Here is a 10,945-nt window from a genome sequence, read left to right as displayed (position 1 = left end):
TGACATGATGGATTACGTTTATTGATTTATGGATGTTAAACCATCCTTGCATTACAGGGATGAACGCCACTTGATCGTGGTGCACAATTTCTTAACATGTTTTTGGATACAATTTCCCAATATTTTGTTTAAGGATCTTTGCAATCTATATTCATCAAGGATATTGGTCTATAATTTTCTTTCCTTGATGTGACTTTGCCTGGTTTGAGTACAAGGGTTGATACTAGCTTCATAGAATGAGTTTGGTAGGGTACCCTCCTTTTCTATTTCCTGGAATACGTTGAGAAGTATTGGAATGCGTTCTTCTTTGAAAATCTTGTAGAACTCAGCTGGGAATCCGTCTGGTCCTGGGCTTTTCTTGGATGGTAGATTTTTAATGGCTTCTTCTATTTCATTACTTGATATTGATCTGTTTAAATTGTGTATGTCCTCCTGGTTCAGTTTGGGAGGAGCATATGTCTCTAGAAATTTGTCAATGTCTTTGGTAGTTTCTATTTCGTTGGAATACAGATTTTCAAAGTAGCTTCTCATTATGTTCTGTATCTCAGTGGTGTCTGTGTGACATTTCCTTTTCCATCATGCATTTTAGTAATTTGAGTCTTCTCTCTCCTTCTCTTTGTTAGTGTGGCTAAGGGTTTGTCTATTTTGTTTACTTTCTCAAGGAACCAACTTTTTGTTTTGTCAATTTTTTGAATTGTTTGTTTTGTTTCAATTTCATTGATTTCAGCTCTGATTTTAATTATTTTCCTGTCTTCTACTACTTTTGCTGTTCTTCTGTTCTTCTTTTTCTAGGGCTTTGAGCTGTAATATTAGATCTTTACTTTTTGACTTTTCCATTCTTTTCTGGAATGCGCTCCATGCAATGAATTTTCCCCTTAGTACCACTTTCATAGTGTCCCAGAGATTTTGACATGTTGTTCATCGTTTCTCATTGACCTCTAAGAATTTTTTTTATCTCCTCCCTGATGTTTTTTGTTATCCATTTTTAATTCAATAACATATTATTTAGTCTCCAAGTGTTGGAGTAATTTCTGTTTTTTATTTTATCATTGATTTCTACTCTCAGTCCATTATGATCTGATAGAACACAAGGCAGTATCTCAATTTTTTTGCATTTCCTATTTTTTTGCATTTCCTATTTCCTGCTTTGTGGCATAACATATGGTCTATTTTTGAGAAGGTTCCATGTGCTGCTGAGAAGAAAGTGATTCTGCTCGTTGATGGATGGAATATTCTACATACATCTATTAAGTCTAGGTTATTATTGTGTTATTGACTTCTATGGTTTTTTTGGTTGTTTTTTGTTTAGAAATTCTATGTAGTGGTGACAGTGGTGGGTTAAAGTCACCCAGAATTATTGTGTCGTGGTCTATTTGATTCCTGAAATTGAGAAGGGTTTTTTTTTTTTTTTTTTTTTTTTTTTATGTACAGGGATGTGCCATTGCTTGGGGCATATATATTTACTATGGTTATGTCTTCCTGATTTATGGTTCCCTTAAGCAGTATGAAATGTCCTTCATTATCCCTTCTCACTAACTCTGGCTTGAAGTCCACTTTATCTGATATAAGGAGAGCAACCCCCACTTTTTTACTGAGTCCATGTGCGTGGTAGGTTTTTACCATCCTTTCACCTTTAGTCTGTGAATGTCTTTTTCTTTTGAGATGAATCTCTTGCAGGCAGCATATTGTTGGGTCTTTCTTTTTAATCCATTCTGCCAGTCTATGTCTTTTGATTGATGAGTTTCGGCCATTAACGTTCAGGGTTATTATTGAGATATGATTTATATTCCCAGTCATTTGGGCTTATTTTTGGTTTTTAACTTGGCTCGGGTTCTCCTTTGAATGTTTTTTCTCTAAGGTAGTTCCTCACTTTGCTGACCTCCATTGTTGTTTTTCATTTCCTCCTCATGGAATGTATTGTTGAGAACATTCTGTAGGGCAGGCTTTCTATTTGTAAATTCTTATAACTATTATTTATCAGGGAAGGATTTTATTTCATCTTCAAATCTGAAGGTTAGTTTTGCTGGGTATAGGATTCTTGGTTGGCAACCATGTTCTTTCAGAGCCTGAAATATGTTGTTCCAGTCCTTTCTAGCTTTTAGAGTCTGGTTGAGAAGTCGGCTGCTATCCATATTGGGATCCCCCTATATGTAATCTGATGCTTTCTCTCGCGGCCTTCAAAATCCTATCTTTATTTTGAATGTTAGGCATTTTCATTATAATGTGCCTTGGTGTGGATCTGTTGTGATTCTGTGCATTTGGTGTTCTGTAAGCCTCTTGTATTTGTTTTCCATTTCATTCTTCAGGTTTGGGAAATTTTCTGATATTTTTTCATTGAATAGGTTGTTCATTCCTTTGGTTTGTATCTCTGTGCCTTCCTCAATCCCAATAATTCTTAAATTTGGGTCTTTCCATGATGTCCATAGTCCTTGGAGATTCTGTTCATGATTTCTTACCATCTTCTCTGTTTGGGCAACTTTATTTTCAAGATTAAATATTTTGTCTTCATTGTCTGAGGTTCTGTCTTCCCAAGTGGTCTAGTCTTTTGGTGATGCTTTTCATTGAGTTTTTTATTTGGTTTATTGTTTCCTTCCTTTCAAGGATTTCCATTTGGGTTTTTTTTTGAGAATCTCTATCTCTTTGTGAAATGATCTTTTGCTTCCTGCAATGGCTCTTTCAACTGCTTATAGTATTATCATCCATTGCCTGCATTTGCTCTCTTAACTCATCCTCTGCTTCACGAATCATCTGAATCATGTATAATATGAAGTCCTTTTCTGACATTTCTTCTACCATTCTGTCATTGGATTCTATTAATATAGAATCTAGATTTGTTTGGATCATTTTCTTCCCTTGTTTTTTCATGTTTTTCACGTATCTTCTTCTCTAGCGGTGCAGATCTGGGGTATTGCAGATTTCCCCCTATAGGCTTATAGTGGCCCTATAGGTTTCCAAAACCTTTTCTTTAAGGGGAAATCGATATTAGCCATGCCCAATTCAGACACTATGTAATCCTAGACAAATAGCCCCTATGAGGGACAATAACAAAATTATCATAATAAACAGAATGAGTTCAAATATTATCTTCAGTTTAACAAACAGATTTGCAATAAGGCCTTCAGTTTCTAATGGAGGACAAAGAGAATGCAGAGGGATGTAGGGTGTAGCTGTTAATGGGATAAGAAAGAATATACAGAAGTTCTAGATTATAGAAAGGGCGAGAGTGTAATCAAAAGAAATTAGATGTTAGCATGCAAAAAGGAAGAAAGAGACTCTGAGGGAGCAGGTAAACAAAAGGAAAAGAGAACCAAAAAAAGTAAAGAAATGAAAACTTAAAATTGTTCAATAAGGAGAAGAAAGAAAATCTACACTATAACAGTCATATAGTATTCAAACCTCCCAGTGTTCAGTAGCCTGATGTATGAGAGGTTCCTGACAATGAGCTTCAAGCCTCCAGCAGGCGTCTCAGGATGGGTTTGCCCCACCCAAAGATCGGGAGCTACAGCTTCCAGGATTATCCAAGATGGCTGCTCTGGCTTCCAAATGTGTTGGCAAATGGGGGAGCTGCAGCTCGGGGTGTGGACATGGTTGGCTGGAGGTCCTGGAGACTGGGTGTAGTTGGTCAGGCAGGGGTCCTGTAGGTCGGGCGTGTTTGATGTGGTTGCGGGATCCTGGAGGCCGGGGTGCAATCAGTCGGTCTGGGGTCCCGGTGATAGGGCACAGTCAGTTAGTCTGGGGTTCCTGGAGGCAGGGAGCAGTCAGTCCAGCCAGGGGTCCTGCGGGGCCTGGCCTGTTGTCTCAAAATGGCAGGCAGCCACGTGTAACCAAACCTGCAGGTACTATAACAGTGAACTTCCAGGCAGCAGCAGGCAGCTGCACTCCACTGGTGGTCTGCAGTCAGTCTGCTGGCAGCTGTCGGATGATCGGGAGGTGAACCTCGGGTGGTGGGTGATGGATAGGTAAAGGCAGGTGATGGACAGGCGAGAGGCAGGCAAATGGGCAGATGGTAGGTGCCTGACAATGAGCAATCTGCACTCAAAAAGGTGTCGATATGCTGGCAGACCGCAGTTCACCACAGCAGACAAATGGGGTACAAAGCAGGGGATCGATAAGCAGCAAAAACTGCCTCACCAGAAATAGATGTCTTCTGCTTGAAACCAGAGTTACGGAGCGACAAGAAACACAGCCTCCCTCTAGTTCGCCCCTCTTGGATCTGAATCTACAATCAAATTTTTTAAAATATAATTTCTAAATGCTTCCCTTTCCGGTTTGATGAGGTTACACATATGTAGCTACTATTCACTTCTAGAAAAAGAACATTTGCATTACTGCAAAGTGTCCCTTGTGCCTCCTACCACTCTGTCCCAGGCAGTAAATGATCTCATTTCTGTTACTGTAAGTTACTTTTGCCTGTTCTAGAAATTCCCTTCAATGGAACCACACTGACTGGGCCTTTGATGAAGTTTTTGAGATCTGTATTGTTGAATGTTTCAACACTATGTTCTGTTTCGTTATATGGTTGTGTTTCCCTGGGCGAATATGTCACTCTGTATCCATTCACTGTTTGTTTGTTTGTTTGTTTGTTTTGTACTGGGGATTGAATCCAGGGACACTCAACCACTAACCTGCATGCCCAGCATTTTTTTGTATTTTATTTAGAGACAGGGTTGCCGAGTGCCTGGCTAAGGTGCTGAGGCTGGCTTTGAACTTATATCCTCCTGCCTCTGCCTCCCAAGCCACAGGGGTTACAGGCTTGCACCACTGCACCTAGCTTTCATTCACTTCTTGATGGACATTTGAATTGTTTCCAGTTTGGGGACCATCACAAACAAAGCTATTAACAAGATGTCCTTTTGGTGGGCATATGTTTTATAAATCCCATTTTAAATTTCTTTTTTAAAAAATTTTTTGTAAATGGACACGATAACTTTATTTTATTTATTTATTTATTTTTGTGTGGTGCTGAGGATTGAACCCAGTGCCTCACACGTGCTAGGTGATCGCTCTATCACTGAGCCACAACCCCAACCCCTTAAATTTGTTTTCAATACTAACTTATTTTGTGAATGGATATTTCATTCATAAGCACAAAAATTCATTTGAATATTATGAAAGCCCAAAGTGGAAGTCTATGTACTTTTTTTCTTTTTTAAATTTGTTCTTTAGTTATACATGACAGTAGAATGTATTTTGACATATCATACATACATGGAGCATAACTTCCCATTCTCATGGTTGCACATGATGTTGAGTTACACTGGTCCTGTATTCACATATGAACATAGACAAGATATGTTCAATTCATTTCAACTGTCTTTCTCACACCCATCCCCGCCCTTCCCCCACCCTTCCCTGTCCAATTTCATGAACCTCCACTCCCCCTCATTCCCCACCCTGCCTGTTGTGAGACAGTATCAGTATATCAGAGAGAATATTTGGCCTTTGGTATTTTGGGATTCGCTTATTTCACTTAGCATGATAGCCTCCACTTTTACCAGGAAATGCCATATTTTCATTCTTCTTTATGGACTGAGTAATATTCCATTGTGTGTATGTACCACATATTTTTCAACCATTCAGCTGTTAGAAGGGCACCTAGGTGGTTCCATAGCTTAGCTATAGTGAACTGAGCCACTATGACCATTAATGTAGCAGCATCCCTATAGTTGCTGACTTTAAGTCCTTTGGGTATATGACAAGAAGTGGGATAACTGGGTCAAACACGGTCCCTTTTCAAGATTTCTGAGGAATTTCCATACTGCTTTTCCAGATTGGTTGCCCCAGTTTGCACTCCCACCCAGCAATGGTGAGTGTACCTTTCCCCCACATGCTTGCCAACTCTTATTGTTAACCAAGAATATTGGTAATTGCCATTCTGACTGAAGCCAGATGGAATCTCAGTGTGATTTTAATTTGCATTTCTCTAATTACTAGAGATGTTGAACCTTTTTATATATTTGTGACTGTTCATAGTTCTTCTTCTGTGAAGTGTCTGTTCAGTTCCATAGTCCATGTATTGGTTGGGTTATTTAGGGGGGCCTTTGTGTTAATTTTTTTGAGCTCTTTATAAATCCTGGAGATTAATGCACTATCTGAGGGCAGGGGATAAAGATTTTCCCCCATTGTGTACACTCTCCCTTCACGTTCTTGATTTTTCCTTTGCTGTGAAGAAGTTTTTTTAGTTTGATATGATCCCCTCTATTGATACTTGATTTTACTTCTTGTGCTTTCGGAGTCTTGTTGGGGAATTCAGTTCCTAAGCCAACATGATGGAGTTTTGGCCTACATTTTTCTTCTGGTAGGTGCATGGTCTCTGGTCTTATACCCAGGTCCTTGATCCACTGAAGTTGAGCTTTGTGCTGGCTGAGAGATAGGGGTCTAAGTTCATTTATTACATTATGGATTTCCAGTTTCCCCGGCACCCTTTGTTGAAGAGGGCTATCTTTTCTCTAATGTACGTCATGGTGCTTTGTCTAGTAGGAGATAACTGTACTTATGTGTGTTGTCTCTGTGTCTTCTGTTCTGTACTATTGGTCTTCATGTCTGTTTTGGTGCCAATGCCATGCTGTTTTTGTTAATAACAAAATTAAAGCTCTGTAGTATAATTTAAGGTGTGGTATGGTGATGCCTCTGCTTCACTTTTCTTGCTGAGGATTGCTGTGGCTATTCTGGGTCTCTTATTTTTCCAGATGAATTTCAAGGACTGTTATTCCTGTTTCTATGAAGAACATCATCAGAATCTCAGTAGCAATTGCATAAACCTGTAGAAATACTTACTTTGGTAGTCTGGTCATTTTGACAATATTAATTCTGCCTATGCAGAAACCATGGAGATCTTTCCATCTTCTAAGTCTTCTTCAATTTCTTTCTTTAGTGTTCTGTAATTTTCATTGTAGAGGTCTTTCACCTGTTTTTTAGATGGATTCCCAAGTATGTGTTTATAAATATATATTGAGGTTATGTGAATGGGACAGTTTTCCTAATGTCTCTTTCAGTTGATCATGTGTGTATAGGAATGCAATTGATTTATGGTGTTAATTTTATAGCCTACTATTTGCTGAATTCATTTATCAGTTCTAGAAATTTTCTGGTGGAGACTTTGGGCCTTCTAAATATAGAATCATGTCATCAGCAAAATAGGGATAGTTTGAGTTCTTCTTTTTCCTATTTGTATCACTTCATTTCTTCCTTCTGTCTAATGGCTCTGGCTAGATTTTCCAGGACTATGTTGAAGAGAATGTGGTGAAAGAAGTTATCCCTGCCTTGTTCCAGTTTTAGAGGAATATTTCAATTTTTTCCATTTAGAATGATTTGACCTTGGGTTTAACATCTATAGCTTTTACAATGCTGAGGTATTGTCCTACTATCCCTAATTTTTTCTAGTGGTTTGAACCTGAATGGATGCTGTATTTTGTCGGATGCTTTTTCAATCTATTGAGATATAATGTGATTCTTGTCCTTAAGTTTATTGATGCGATGACTTATGTTTATTGATTCCATATGTTGAACCAAGTTTGCATCCCTTGGATGAATACCACTTGATCATGGGCTACTATCTTTTAAAATATGTTTTTGTATGTGTGGTCAGTATTTTATTAAGAATTTTGTGGGGCTGAGGTTTGTGGCTCAGTGGTAGAGTACTTACCTAGCACATGTTAGGCACCACATTAAAAAAATAAAGTTATGGGGACTGGGGTTGTGGCTCAGTGGTTAGAGTGCTTGCATAGCAGACACAAGGCCCTGGGGTCAATCCCTCAGCACCACATAAAAATAAAAGAAAGGTGTTGTGTTCCACCTACAACTAAAAACAAAATATGAAAATAAATAAATAAAAATAAAGTCATGTCCATCTCCTTCTAAACACATACTTTTTAAACAGAATTTTTGCACCTATGTTCATTTGGGAGATCGTACTAAAGTTTTCTTCCTTGATGTGTCTTGGTTTTGGTATCAGGGTTGATACTAGCTTCACAGAATGAGTGTGGAAGGGTTCCCTCTTTCTTCATGGAATCATTTGAGGAGGACTAGTAGTTAGTTCTTCTTGAAGGTCTGGTAGAACTCAGCTGAGAATTCATCTGGTCCTGGGCTTTTCTTTCTTGGTAGGCTCTTTGATGGCATCTTGAAGGTCATTGCATGAAATTTATCTGTTCAAATTTTCTATGTCCTCCGATTCAATTAGGTAGACCATATGTCTCTAAGAAACTTGTCAATGTCTTCAAGATTTTCTATTTTTTACAGTCGTTAATTTTTCAAAATACATTCTGATTCTCATCTGTATTTCAGTAGTGTCCCATTGTGATATTTCCTTTTTCATCACAAATTTTACTAATTTGAGTACTCTCTCATTTCTCCTTGTTAGCTTGGCTAAGGGTTTATCAATTTTATTGATTTTTTTTTTCAAAGAACCAACTTTTTGTTTTGTCGATTTTGGGGATTATATCTTTTATTTCAATTCGTTTATTTCAGCTCTGATTTTAATTATTTCCTGTGTTCTGCTTTGGTGTTGATTTGTTCTTTTTTCTATGGATTTGCAATTGACAATGTTAGGTTATTTTTTGTTGACTTTCTATTCTTTAATGAATGAGCTCAATGTAATCAACTGTCCTCTTAGCACTGCCTTCTTAGTGTCCCAGTAATTTTGTTATGTTGTATTGCTATTCTCATTTACCTCTGTTTTTGGTTTTTGTTTTTGTTTTAAATTTCACCCCTGATTTCTTCTGCTATTCATTGGTCATTCAATAGTGTATTATTTAGTCTCCAGATGTTAGAGTAGCTTCTCCTTTTTATTTTATCATTAATTTCTAATTTCATTCCTTTATGATCTGATAGGATGCAAGGTATTATCTCTATTTTTTTTTTATTTGCTAAGCAGTGCTTTGTGGCCTAAGATATGGTCTGTTTTAGAGAAGGAGCCATGTGCTACTGAGAAGAAACTGTATGGATGAACTATTCTATATATGTCTGTTAAGTCTAAATTATTGATTGTATTTTTTAGTTCTGTAGTTTCTTTAGTTTTTGTTTAGAGAATCTATCCAGTGGTGAGAGAAGTGTATTAAAGTTATCCAGTATTATTGTGTTGTGGTCTATCCGCTTCTTGAAATTGAGGTTTGTTTGATGTATGCAGATGCTCCATTGTTTGAGGCATAAATATTTATCATCACTAGGTCTTCATGTATAATTCCCATAAACAGTGGAAATGTCCTTCTTTATCTCTTCTGATTAACTTTGGCTTGAAGCCCACTTTATCTGATACAAGAGTAAAAACCCCTGCTTGTTTACAAGACCCATGTGAATGTGTTCTTTCCCATCCTTTTACCTCCAGGCTGTGGATGTCTTTGCCTGTGAGATAAGTCTCTTGGAGACAGCATATCGTTGGGTTAAATCCAATCAGCCAATCTGTGTCTTTTGATTGATGAGTTGGCCATTTACATTCAATGTTATTATTGAGATAATGTTTTAGTCCCTGTCATTTCAGTTCATTTATGATTTTTTAATTTAATTTGTTTCCCCATTGATTTGCTGTTCTTTTAGTGTAGTCCCTCCCTTTTCTGGTTCTCACCTTTTTTTTATTTCTTTTTCATGAAATATCTTATTATGTTTTGTAGTGCAGGCTTTCTAGTTATGAATTCTTTTAACATTTGTTTATCATGGAAGGTTTTTATTTCATCTTCAAATCTGAAGCTTAATTTTGCTGGGTATAGTATTCTTGGCTGGCATCCATTTTCTTTCCGAGTTTGGTATTTATTATTTCAAGACCTTTAGTTTTGAGGGTCTGGGTCGACAGATCAGCTGAAATCTGGGTTGGTTTCCCTCTAAATATTACCTGTCATGTTTCTCTGGCAGGCTTTGAAAATTCTATCCTTCTTCTGTATGTTAAATCATTGTCATAATAATGTGCCTTGGTGTAGGTCTGTTGTAATTTTGTGTATTGAGGGTTTTGTAAGGCTCTTGTATTTGATTTTCCATTTCATTCTTTAGGTTTGGAAAATTTTCTGATTTTTTTTTTTTTATTTTTCAGTGCTGGGGATTGAACCCAGGAAGTTGTACTTGCAAGGTAAGCACTCTACTAACTGAGCTATATGCCCAGCCCCTGATATTTCATTGAAAAGATTGTGCATTCATTTCATATGTACCCCTGAGTCTTCATCTATCCCAATAAATCTTAAATTTGGTCTTTTCAGTTTATCCCATATTTCTTGGAAGTTTTGTTCATGGTCACTTAACATCTTTTCTCCATAGTCATCTTTGTTTTCAAGATTTTATATATATATATATAATATTTTTTTTTTTTCTGGTACCAGGGGTTGAACCCAGGGGCATTTAACCACTGAGCCATATCCTCAACTATTTTTTAAAATATTTTATGTTGAGACAGGTTCTTGCTGAGTTGCTTAAGGCCTCACTAATTTGCTGAGGCTGGTTTTGAACTCGCAATCCTCCTGCCTCAGCCTCCTGGGCTGTGTGTACCACCACACTGGGCAAGATTATGTATTTTGTCTTCATTGCCTGAAACTCTTCCAAGTGATCTTTTCTGTTGGTGAATTTTTAATATGGTTCATTCATTCCTTCATTTGGAGGATTTCTGCCTTTTTTGTTTGTTTTTTCAGAATCTCTCCCTCTCTCTCTCTCTCTCTTTTTTTTTTTTTTTTTTTTTTTTTGCGGTGCTTGCAAGGCAAGCACTCTGCCAACTGAGCTATATCCCCAGCCCAGAATCTCTTTATTGAATTGATCTTTCGCATTTTTCTTTTTTTTTTCTGATTCCACTCCTTATCCCATCCTTTACTTTGCAGATCAGCTTAACTATGTGCATTTTAAACTCCTTCTCTGACATTTCTTCCATTGGGGTGTCGATGGATTCTGTTATTGTGTATCTTGGTCTGTTTGGGGAGATTATTTCCCTTGCTTTTTCCTGTCATTTGTGTGTCTACCCATCTAACAGTATGGA

Source organism: Sciurus vulgaris (genome assembly GCF_902686455.1).
Source record: "Sciurus vulgaris genome assembly, contig: HiC_scaffold_198_arrow_ctg1, whole genome shotgun sequence".
NCBI lineage: Eukaryota > Metazoa > Chordata > Mammalia > Rodentia > Sciuridae > Sciurus > Sciurus vulgaris.
The sequence above is the reverse complement of the archived record's forward strand: the minus strand, read 5'-3'. Positions refer to the sequence as shown.